Source organism: Myotis yumanensis, unplaced genomic scaffold (assembly GCF_028538775.1).
Source record: "Myotis yumanensis isolate MYYU_CA2020_CCGP unplaced genomic scaffold, mMyoYum1.0.hap1 SCAF_7, whole genome shotgun sequence".
Taxonomy (NCBI): domain Eukaryota; kingdom Metazoa; phylum Chordata; class Mammalia; order Chiroptera; family Vespertilionidae; genus Myotis; species Myotis yumanensis.
In genome coordinates, this window is record NW_027223758.1 from 1,060,589 (window position 1) to 1,073,535 (window position 12,947).

The 12,947-nt window shown below is 52.4% G+C and overlaps 1 pseudogene; it reads left to right on the forward strand.

Annotated features, from left to right (window-relative positions):
- The first annotated feature begins 7,723 nt into the window (after positions 1-7,723).
- On the forward strand, positions 7,724-12,694 carry LOC139014316 (E3 ubiquitin-protein ligase RBBP6 pseudogene; annotated as a pseudogene).
- Positions 12,695-12,947: the final 253 nt, after the last annotated feature.

Sequence of the window (12,947 nt, forward strand, 5' to 3'; positions counted from 1 at the left end):
GCTCCTTAGGGTGGGGATGACCTTGATCGTGAGAGGGGGATTAGGCAGGGACCTACAGGTGGAGCCCAATCTACAGTCATTTCAAGGAACATCAGACTCCACTCTCCTCTCAGGGACCTGAGCTTTGTGGCACAACCATGATGCCAATCATGATCTGACATGATTAGAAATGACACCTAATCACAAGCAGGACATATTGTGCAGAATTTTATTAGTATGGGATAAAAAGTATATGCAGCAGCATTTAATAAATCATTTCATACAGCATAATACATAAAATAAAATGAAATAAAATAAAATAATTAAAATGCCCCCCACCCCTCAACAAGATGTGATGCGTCTTCCCGGTGTTCAATGATGCCGCCGCGAGAAGGGGGTGAATCCTCCGAGTCAAGGGAATGCGATGGCAAATGCACCAGGAAGCAGAGAGTCGCGGATGTGCACGCTCCGAAAATTCTCCCAGTCCTGCGGACGCCAGAGCACGCTGCCAGGAGGAGCGTGGAGGCTGGGCTGGGTCCTTGGGCTGGTTGTGGGCAGAAGTTCTCCAGTGGGTCCCGCACCAGCAGCGGCTACTGAGCTCCCAGTGCTGGGAACCCACAGCGAGGACACATGCGTCCTAATGGGCTAAGCCTGGCCTGCCCAAGCAGTGGCCCAGGCCCACTGCAACGCGCATGCGCACTAGCCACCAAAGGACGCTGGCGGGAGGGGGCCAAGGTGCAGAGCCCAGGCCTCCTCCCCAGGGTGGAGGTTTAGAGGTTGCAGACAAGCAACTGGCGGCGGAGACGCACTCACCGGTGCTCCTCGCATCCGCGTGGGCGCACACCCTGGTCCCCTCTGGTCCTGTGGCATCTGCAGAACTTGGCGGGGACACCTTCCCTAGGAGATCCAGGAACTGGAAGAGGTCCACGTCGCTGTCACCCACAAAGTCGTACCAGGGCCTAGGGGAGGAAAAGGGCTCCTCTGAGAAGCAATAGGCTGAGAGCAGGTCTGTGAAATCAGGGTCTGACGAGACATCCCCAGCGTTGTTGAGGCCCAGCGGCGAGAGTGTGGCCTCGGATGGAGCTCCAGTTAGAGTTGGACTGGGAGTTGGAGCTGGATCTAAAGCTGGAGTTGGAGCTGCAGCTGAAGAAGGAGCTGGATCTAGATGTTGAGCTGGATCTGGATCTGGAGCTGGATATGGAGCTGGATCTGGGGCTGGGGCTGGAGCTGGAGCTGGAGCTGGAGCTGGAGCTGGAGCTGGGGCTGGGGTTGGGGCTGGAGCTGGAGCAGTGGCAGAGGTGACCATGCCCTGGAAGCCTTGAGCAGGGTCGCAGCAGGCCTGGCTGTAGCTGGAGGCGCTGGGATCTGCTGTTGCGAAGACTTGCAAAGGTCTGTGCGGAGGGAGGATGTCGAAACCAAGGCCCCGTGGTGTACGGGGGAGGCAGGGAGCACAGGTCTGGTGGGGAGCACAGGGCCAGCGAGGAGCACAAAGCCGGCCGGGAGCACAGGACCCGGCGGGAACACAGGGCCAGCGGGGAGCCGGGGGCCTGCGGGCAGCACTGAACCCGCTGGGAACACAGGGCCAGCAGGGAACACTCGCTCCTCAGGGCGCACAGGAATGGCGGGCAGCATAGGGCTGGCAGGGAGCAAAGGGCCCTCCTGGGACGCAGGGCCTGCAGGCGAGGGCACCGGCGCGGACTGAGGGGCGCAGACTGCCAGTTGCTGGGGCGCAGCCTTGGCTCCCTGGCCTTGCTGATTGCGCATTCGGTGCAACCTTTGCACTTTGGCCCCGTGGTTCTTGAGCCACACCCTTACTTGGGCCTCCTGCAGGTTCAGCCTGGCCGCCAGGGTCTCGCGTTCCTCATAGGTCCCGTAGGGTTTCCCCTCAAAGAATTCCTCCAGGACCCGCAGTTGTTGTGCGCTGAACACCGTGCGATGCCTCCACGGGCGCCACAGCGGCGTCCTCTTCCTCAGGGGGCTTGGGGACAACCAGGAGCCAGTGGGAAACCCGGGGTCTTGCATCCTGGATGCTCCTGGGCCCTCTGAGCTTGAAGCTCTGGCCAACAGCCCTGCGAGTGCCGCCTTAAATAGCTGGTAGGCAGTTGTCACCTAGCGTTCCCAACCAATGGGGCTCGAGGCAGCTCTGCCCTCAGGCCCCGCCCCTTGTGCAGGTGTGTGTGTCTGTGGGCGCGTGTGTCTGTGTGCCTGTGTCCTTCTTCGCGTGCTGGTGCGTAGGGGTAGGGTGGGGTGGGGGGGCGGTGGGGCCCTCGGGGAGGCGCCATCATTGATTAGTCCTTTGACCCAGCACCTGTCCGCGCCTGTCCTAGGGCCTGGCAGACATAGGTGGCCAGACAGCCGTGGCCTTGCCCTCAAGAGGACTCATTAGTGTGCTGTTCCCCAGGTGACTTTTATGAGAATCCATGTGAGAGACGATGACCTGTGCGATGGAATGCCAAAGGAACACACTGTGATATCTCCTTGCTAGATACAGCTCGCCATTTGAGCTGCCTCTTCCCAAGTCAGGGTGGCTTCTCCCCTAACTGGACATGATGTCGTCTTCCTTGGAGCACATTGGTCTCCACGACAGTTGACTGCCGTGACATCCACAATGGATAACCCAACCGACTCCTTGGTTTGTAAATAGGAACTGGAGGCCCCCTGCTCCATGATGTCTAAGAGAAAAACAGGGTGTGTAAAGATCCAAAAAAATAATTTAAAAAAAGAAGTGTTTAGAACTCTGTCTTCTGACCCCACTTAGCAGAGACAGAGAATGATGTCCCACCAAGATTTTTCCGTGAGAGCCCTTGATATGCCCGAATGAACTTTCCTGAGCAGGGTCATGTCATGCAGAGGCAACTAACACCTGAGGCAGAAGAGCTTGGCTGTGTCTTTAGCAGATCATGTAGAAGAAAACATAGACGGAGGGAGCTGCCATGTTTTCAAGCAGCCAATGGGGAAAGTGCTGTGTGAACCTGAATGTATGTGTTCAAAAGTGCAAAAGGAAAACTCACACACCAACACTTTGTTTCTTTTGCAACAGATTATATTGTTCAAAGATGGGCAAGCATTGCTGAACTGAACGATGAATTTCTTACAAAATTCTACATTCAAAGTTCCAGATCACCCTAGCTTGCCGCAATGGATGTCACAGTTCTATAAACAACTTTCATTTCCACAGACATTTCATTACTTTCTCAGCTGTGTGTTCTAGGGCTCTTTACAAGTGTTCACACAGGCAGATGCAAACACACACACACATACACACACACACACACACACACACACACTCCCCCAGCAAACATGCCCTCATATTTTCTGATATAAAAACAACTAAGTAGGTGTGTTTCCATTTGGGATTGCTGTATCCTTGGTGTGGGATATTTTAGGTTGAGTAAGAAGTAAGTGATCAGCGAATGCCTCGCCTTTCAGACACAGTGGTTTGTACTCTGGGAATGGTCACGTACATGACCAGTGTTGTTTGATGAATGAAAGGTTTCACCTGATTTTACCCTGCATCATTTCACTCGAGTGAATAATGTGTAAAGCAGTGTTGGTCTCTCATGATTCCCTCTCCTTTGTTGAGTTCTGTCATGTTTTCTCGGGGAAGGACCATGACTGGAGGATTTTCCACATAGGTGACATGCCTAGGGCTCTTCTCCCCTGTAGGGACTCTGGTGTCTGACGAGATTCGCATGTTGACCGAATGTGTTCCCACACTGACCGAATTCACATGGGCTGTCTCTGGTGTGTGTTATGTGGGAACGTGTCGTCAGCTCAGACTTTTGACGGAAAGCCTTCCCACACATGGGACATACATGTGGTTTCTTCCCCGTATGCATTCTCCAGTGCTGGTTCAGGCCAGAGTTTTGACTAGTGACATTCATAGCATTGCTTGCCCGGATGGACTCAATCCTGCTTTTCTGTGGTAAGATCTTTGATTGAGAGGTCTGTCACATAGGGGACATTCATGTGGTTACTCTCCTGTGTGGATGGCCTCATGTTGTCTAAGGAAAGAACTCTGATGGTAGGCTTGCCCACACTCACCGCACTCATAAGGCTTCTCTCCGTTGTGCATTTCATTGTGGTTTCTAAGCTCAGAATGTTGTAGAAAGCCTTTCCCTCGTAGGTGACATTCACATGGTTTCTCTCTAGGGTGCGTCATGTTCAGCCCTCTGAGGTTGAAAGCATTCCTGAAGGGAATCCCACGGTCACACTGTGGTGTGCATGTCATTGTGTCTACTAAGGCACTCCTCTACTCCAGGTGACTTTCTGCACTGTTGGCTGACATCTGGTGTCTCTCTTACATGAAGTGAGGAATGTGGAGACACGGCTGATCTATGAGTAAATTCATCACTCCTGTCAGCCCTTGGCAGCCTTCCTCTTGAAGCTGCGGAGAGCTCTCATTCTCAGGGCCTGGTGAGGGCAGGGTTAGGGTCCTGGACATGTTCTGAAGTCGTCCAGGTCAAGGAGGGCTCCTCGGATGGGGGTGGGGTGGGCAGGGACTGAGGGATTCTGAGAGGGGCACTGAGGCTGCCGAAGGACCACAAGGGCGGGGCACCTTTGGAGGGTGAATCCCTAAGGGTTTTTAGTGCCCCTTAGGGTGGGGATGACCTTGATCGTGAGAGGGGGATTAGGCATGGACCTAGAGGTGGAGCCCAAACTACAGTCATTTCAAGGAACATCAGACTCCACTCTCCTGTCAGGGACCTGAGCTTTGTGGCACAACCATGATGCCAAACATGATCTGACATGGTCAGAAATGAAACCCAATCACAAGCATGACATATTGTGCAGAATTTTATTAGTATGGGATAAAAAGTATATGCAGCAGCATTTAATAAATCATTTCATACAGTATAATACATAAAATAAAATGAAATAAAATAAAATAATTAAAATGCCCCCCACTCCCCAACAAGAGGAGATGCGTCTTCCCGGTGTGCATTGATGCTGCCGCGAGAACGGGGTGAATCCTCCGAGTCCAGGGAATGCGATGGCAAAAGCACCAGGAAGCCGCGAGTCTCGGATGTGCACGCTCCGAAAGTTTGCCCAGTCCTGCGGGCGCCAGAGCACGCTGCCAGAGCACGCTGCCAGGAGGAGCGTGGAGGCTGGGCTGGGTCCTTGGGCAGGTTGTGGGCGCAGCTCTCCAGTGGGTCCCGCACCAGCAGCAGCTACTGCGCTCCCAGCGCTGGGAACGGGCAGGGAGGTCACGTGTGCAGATAGACACGCATCCCAGGCCGGTACCGAGTGTCAACAGAGGCTAGGTGACTACAAACTGAGGATCTGGAGGCTTCGGCAGCAGAGGCGGTAGCGGTGGCACTCAGGCCCGCGCCCGCGGAGGCAACCAGCGTCCAGGCAGGCGCACGGCCCGCCATTCAAAGCGACTCATCTCGGCGGAGGAGTTGGATGCCCAGGTGGACTCTTACAACTCGATGACGGGCCCCCAGCGGTTGGACGTCAAGCAGGACGCTTACAGCGGGATGAGGGTCACCCAGCAGCTGGACGCCTAAAAGGACACTTACAACTCGATGAGGAACACCAAAAGGATGAACGCCCACCTGGGCGCTTACCATGCCATGAGGGACACCAAAAAGGTGGACGCCCAGAAGGACACTTACAGCTCCATGAGGGACACCGAGGAGTTGGACTCCCAGCTGGACGCTGACAGCGCGATGAAGGACACCGAGGACTTGGACAGCCAGAAGGACGCCGAGGAGATGGACGCCCTGCTGGACGATGACGATGCGATGATGGACTCCAGCTAAAGCACCAGCAAGTCAGTGTGTGCTAGGATGGCCAGGGACCTGGGGCCAATGATGCAGTTGTTTCTTCTGTTTGGAAATAGGATTTAAAACTCCTAGAAAGATTTTTCGTTAACTTTTATTTTATTCAATAACTCTGAAAAAGACCTGTTTTGTGCCGAGTCATTTTCGGGATTCATTTTACCGGTTGCTGTTTCCACCTTGGCCATAATCACCCGAAAAGGTGTGGGAAAAAGAAACAGACAGACAGACAAACAAACAAACAAAATAACTCGTTCCCTCTGATAAAGAACAACAACAAAATACCCTCCTCAGAAATAAAAGTTGACCCCGCCTTTCCAATTTTTGAGGCTTTGGCAAGCCCAGGTGGCCAGGCCTGGACTTGGTCTCTGGGCGGGGGCCTGACCATCCATCCACAGAGTTAGCGGGGTGGGGGGAGGGTTACGGGTGGGGGGTGGGGGGTGGGGGATGGGCGTGGGCGGGGTGTCGATCAAATGAACAGGCCAGGACGTCATCTTTGGCTGTGGATTACAGAATTTGGGTGGACTGGAGCAGGGGCCTAAGAGCCCTTCCCGCCCTCTGCTGGTCGAGAAGCGTCAATGCAAGCGCCGCTCCTGCAACCTCCTGTGGGGAAAGCACAGACAGGTGACTGGACTTCCCCATTTCTGGCTAGACCCGAGGCGGGAAGACCATGCAGGGGGCATTGTCTTTGAGAAGGCAGGGGCTGAAGGGTGTTCATGGATGGCGACGGACCATTCAAAGCAAGGAGTGTCTGTGCGTGACTGGGGATGTACACGCACAGACGCACACGCTCGCGCGCACACACAAACTCCCACACCCACACCCACACCCACACACCTATCCCTCCCTCCTCCAACCCCCGCATTCCCCGCCCCCCGCGTCCCCCTGCCACACACACACACACACACACACACACACACACGGGAGCACAAGGTCCCGCTAACAAGATATCTGCCGAGTGAGGCAGGCCTAGGAGATTTTCCGTGGCTTTGTTTCCTTTTGGCCCGCCCTGGGCCCACCGGAGCCTGTCTAAGTATGTATTGTCCCCTCTTCCACCAAGAAAAAACGGCGATTCCATCCTGCAAGGCATGGAAACGGAGCCCTGCGGGCCTCCTTGGGCACCTGCCCTGTCTCCCAAGTCCTCCCCCAAGCCCCGTGAATCGCTTGGGCGGGCCTGTGGCGCCCTTCCTGGTCCTGCAGCGCCAATGCAAGCCTCCTCCCCTCAACTTGAAGCCCAACCTGTGACATCAGTCCTAGGGGCGGCTGATTGGTCGAGCGGGCGGTTGATTTGGCTCCTCCCACCGGCTCTGGGCTATAAAAGAAAGCAGGGACTTCTTTGCAGAGCTTCTGAGCCCTAGGCTTGTGGTCGTGGTCATCGTCCTCGTTCTCTAAGGGTTCTTTCAGGAGAGATGTCTCGCCAAGACCCGGTCCCGAGACATAGAAGCCGCTAGGACACCTGACTAGAACCTAGCTAGGCTACTGATCACCGACCGCGGTCTGCGTGTCATTTCTTCTTCGCCGACTCTGGTCTTCTTGCGGTACCCGGGTCACCCCAAACCACGGAGAGGGCCCCAGGGAGTTGCGGACGCACTACAGACCCCTGACCCCGCTGGGTCACTCGGACTTGTGACGTGTGGACTCGCCGCCGCTGACTGCACCGCCTGCTGGCCCTGAGTCTGAGCGAGGGGGATCGGGCCTGGGTGACGCCCTGCCCTTTGGCGGAGCCCCGGGCCCTCCCGCCCTGGCCCGCCTTCCTGCACATTAAGTGATTCTGGGTTTGGGGACTGGATTGTGGTGCTCACGCCCCTGCTGTGGGGAGGGGGTGTTCAACCCAAGGCCTTCGGTCCTTCGGTGTCTTGCGAGTGTTCTGTGTATGCCCATATTCTGCTCTTCAGTTCATAAGTATACGTATACTGAGCGTGTCCACGTGTCCTCGTCCAACCTGAGGATTCTTTGGCATCATGTCTTGTGTTCATTATAAATTCGCTTCCACACTCAGCTATGCCATCGTCACCTTTGATGGGCGGCACATCTCCCTCCACAACCTAAAGACGCAGATTATGGGGAGAGAGAAGCTGAAAGCTGCCAAGTATGACCTGCAGATCAGCAAGCGCAGACGGAGGAAGAGTACACTGATGATAATGCTCTGATTCCTAAGAATCCGCCTTTCATTGTTAGAAGAATTCCTATTGGAGGTGTAAAATCTACAAGCCAGACAGACGTTATAGGTCGAACTGATCCAGTGATGGGAACTTCAAAAGTCACTGATGACTCTTCTGCACCTATGTCTCTGGCCCAACTTAGAAAGACTGCCAATCTGGCTGAAGCCAATGCTTCTGAAGAAGATAAAATTAAAGCCATGATGTGGCAGTCTGGCCGTACATACGACTCCATCAATTACATGAAGAAGCCTCTAGGTCCACCACCTCCATCTTACACCTGTTTCCGCTGTGGTAGACCTGGCCATTATATTAAGAATTGCCCAACCAATGGGGACAAAAACTTCGAATCTCGTCCTAGGATTAAAAAGAGCACGGGAATCCCCCGAAGTTTCATCATGGAAGTGACAGATCCTACCATGAAAGGTGCAAAGCTCACCAGCACCGGGACATACACAATACCGACTATAGAGGCAGAGGCATATGCAATTGGGAAGAAAGAAAAGCCACCTTTCTTCCCAGAGGAGCCCTCTTCGTCCTCTGAAAAGGACGACCCTATCCCAGACGAGTTGCTCTGTCTCATCTGCAGAGACATCATGACTGATGCCGCTATCATTCCCTGCTGTGCGAACAGCTACTGTGATGAGAGTATAAGAACAGCGCTCTTGGAATCAGAGGACCATACATGCCCAACGTGTCATCAACATGATGTCTCTCTTGTTGCTTTAGTTGCCAATAAAGCCTTGTGACAGGCTGTTAATAACTTCAAAAATGGAACTGGTGGTTATAAAACAGGACTACGGAAACCGTTACCACCACCACCACCGCCGATACCGCCTTGGAGATGACTCCTTCAGTGGAATCTACAGCCTCTGATGAGATCTCCAATATCAAGACAGCAAGATCCTCCGATGATTCCAGTGGCGTCCAAATCAGGCCACCCTGCTCCCTCTATACCTTCTTTCACTTCTAATCAGTCTTCTTTAGCCCCTGCTGCGCCTGGAAATTCATCTATCCCAGTGCCTGTACCCGATGTAACTGCATCGGTCTCCATATCAGTCCACTCGGAAAAACCAGATGGGCCTTTCCGGGATTCGGATCATAAAATATTGCCGGCCACAGCCCTCGCCTTCGAACATTCAAAGGGAACCTCTTCAATAGCAATAACTGCCCTTGTGGAGGAGAAAGGTTACCAGGTGCCTGTGCTCAGAAATCCATCTTTGCTTGGACAGTCACCACCTGCTGGGTATAGCTTCCTTCCCCCCGGGTTCCCTGCAGCGCCAGCCAACTTATCCACACTTTGGGTATCATCAGGAGGGCAGACTGCTCACTCAGATACCAATTCAACAACACAAGCACCACTTCTGTCCAGGGAAGAATTCTACAGAGAGCAGCGATGGCTAAAAGAAGAGTCTCAATATCCCTACAGTGTTTCCGCATACTCCAGGAGTCCTTCTGCCAATTTATCAGCACCTTGGGTATCATCAGGAGTGCAGACTGCTCACTCAAATACCATCCCAGCAGCACAAGCACCACTTCTGTCCAGGGAAAAATTCTATAGAGAGCAGCGACGGCTACAAGAAGAGTCTAAGTCTAAATATTCCCACAGTGGTTCCTCATACTTCAGAAGTCCTTCTGTTTATGCTAAATCAACACGTGGTTCAGGGCGCTCATGTTCTCGTTCTCAATCACCTAGCCACTCACACTCTCCTTCCTATTCGAATCACTGCCATGCCCCAGAAGAGGCAGAGGCAAGAGTCGAAATTAACGGCCAAGGTCTAGGTCTAGATCTCATGGATATCGTGGTTGATCTAGGTCAAGGTCACCACTGTATAGGCGACATCCTTCGCGATCAAGGTCCCCTCAAGCATTTAGGGGACAGTCTCCAAATAAACGCACTGTACTACAAGGGGAAACAGAACGTGAATATTTTAAGAGATACAGAGAGGTTCCACCCTCCTATGACTGAAAAGCTTATCATGGGAGGAGTGTTGACTTTAGAGACCCATTTGTAAAAGAGCATTACCAAGAATGGGAGAGGAAATACAGGGAGTGGTACGAAAAATGCTACAAAGGTTATGCTGCTGGAGCACAGCCTCGACCGTCAGCAAATGGAGAGAACTTTTCTCCAGAGAGCTTTCTACCACTTCACGTCACCAATTCTCCCCTTACAAGGGGTCGCAGAGAAGATGATTCGGGTGGGAAAAGTGGTAGAAATAGAAGCATAGGTGGTAGCAAACATCCAGAAAAGCTTTCAACAAGAGACAGCCATGATCGGAAGGACAGTACAAAGTCAAAAGAGAAGGAGAGGGACAGTGCTGCAGGAGAGGGTCCAGGAAGTAAACATACGGAACTTCGAAGGTGGAAGAAAGTGAAGGCTTTCTAAGCCCAGAGTTGTTGGAACCTTCTAGAAAATCAAGAGAACCTACAAGTCCAGTGATGAGATGCCTCCCAGGGCCTCTGGTTTGGGTGGGAGTGGCATTCCAGCTGCACCCCTTCCCCAACTCCAGGGCTGCAACTCCGGGGATGCTGGGCCTATCCCACCACTGGGTGTTGACTGCTGGAGCAGGCCCAGCCTTGCCTTCTGCAGGGCTCCGTGCAGAACCCCTAAACCTAAACTTAACAACCCCATCCCTAACCCTATAAACCCTCTCCCTCACCCTCACCCAAACCTGACCATGAGCTGACCTTGACAATAACACTAACACTAATGCTGAAAATGACCCCTATGCTGACCCTTACCCTGGCACTTATGATGACCCTGAATCTAACCCTGACCCTGATGCTGACCCTGACCTTGACCCTCATCCTGATCCCCACAATAACACTGACACTGACCCTAAACCTAACCCTAACCCTGACCCTAAATCTAACCCTGACAGTGACCCTAATCTGACCCTGAAAATAAACCTAACAATAACCCTGACCCTTACCCTGACCCTAAACTTAACCTGACACTGACACTTATGTTTACCCTGACCCTGACCCTAGATCTGACCCTAGGCATGACCCACTATGCCCTATCCCCTATCCTCTATGCCCTGGCGTCCACCACCTGGGTTTTTTCCCGGAAGGCCCATGGGCAGCCTGGCAGTGAAAGAGGGACTGGAGATTTTTTTATGTGTGTTTGTGGGTTAGGGAGGGGACTGGGGGGGTGAATGGGTGTGACTGAGGACCGAGTGGATGTACCCAGAACACTATTTGTGGACATTGACCCTTGAAACCCGGGAACTCTGAAAGCCTAAAGGAGGTGAGTACTCCAGGGACAACAATGGAGGATTCATTTTCTCTTTGTTGTTGCTGGGGTTTTTTTGGAATTGAATGTATTGTGGGAGACATCTGTTAATAAAATGAAATGGAATGTCATAGGATAAAATGGAAGGTGTAAATACATAAGAATCTTTGCATTCTGGATGAAAAGGGGCCACAAGCTGACCTGACCCACTCGCAGGAGGCCTGGCCTGGGCTTGCAAACTCAGACCCCTAAAGTGATCACCCAGGATGTTCTGAAATTAAAGACTTTTAAAAGTAGAAAGCAGTGTATAGTGTGTGTGTAGTCACGTCCTAGGCCGGGTATCTTCCCTGAGAGAGATCATCTTTGACCTTACTGGTATCTGTGTCTATTGTCTTTCTATGCCTCTAGGATCACATGTTTTTGGACTCGTGAATGCCATGGTAACAAGTCACTTTCCTTTTTTCCAGTCCCCTCAGGGCACAGCCCAGGGTCTCAGGGTAGAAACCACAAATTCCCTCGTTGTATTATTTTTAAAAAGCAAGGGACACATGAATAAACAAGTGGAAAATCAATTTCCTCACCCTCTCCCTCTCCCTTTACCTCTCTCTCTCCCTCTCCCTCTGCTTCTCCCTCTTTCTCTCCCTCTCCCTTCCAATCTCTTTTTAAACAACAAAAGCAAAAGGGCCCTTGCCGGTTTGGCTCAGTGGATAGAGTGTAAGCCTGTGGACCACGAAGCCTCCCGGATTCGATTCTGGTCAAGGACACATGCCTGGGTTGCAGGCTAGATCCCCAGTGTGGGGTGTGCAGGAGGCAGCTGACCGGTGATCCTCTCTCATCGTGGATGTACTATCACTCTCTCCCTCTCCCTTCCTCTCCCAAATCAATAAATATATATTTTAAAACACACACAGACACACAGACACAGACACACACACATACACACACACACACACACACACACACACACACGAAGGACACAAAGATATTAATCCATCTCCGTGTAGTAAAACGTATACTTCTACAATGTTTTGCACTTGCATTTTGTTCTATCCTAACGGGGAAGTTAAAACCTGGGATGTGGGGAGGAAGAGAGAAGGTTAAAGAGAGGGATTGACCTTTGCTGTTTCAAAATGGCGGGTGCCGCCCTAACTGTTTTGGCTCAGTGGACCGAGCACCATCCTGCGGACTAAAGGTTCACAGGTTCGATTCTGGTCAAGGGCATATACCTTGGTTGTGGGCACATCCCCAGTAGGAGATGTGCCCGAGGCAGCTGATTGAGATTTCTCTACCTTTGAGGTTTCTAATTCTCTACACCTCTTTTTTCCACTTTGAACAAAAATCAATAAAATATATTTAAAAAAACAAAATGGCATCTCCCAAGTTCCTGGGGCCAACATGGTGGGAAGTATGCCAGGGTCACCCACATCACGGGACAGTGCATCAACACTAAGGTAGAGATCCACCTCATGCGCCGCATCCACCAGCCAGATGTTGAAATCTTCCGAAACTTCAACGAGCTCTCCAGCGTGGTCCAGTAGATTGGCGAGCAGGTGATCTGGGAGCAGTAGCAGCAGCAGCAAGAACACGGGACTGAGGAAAGCCAGGGCCATGGCTGGCAGGACCCTGCCCAGCCTAGCCTCCGGGAGTCCAGAGCTTCAGTTTTGGAGGAACAGCCGGTTCCGTTTGTTCTGCCTGTGGGTGTGGGCTCAGAAGACAAGAATTACCTCCGAACCCACAGGATGTGTTTCTATAGCGATAGTAGAAACCATTAATGTTAACTTCCCTATGTTC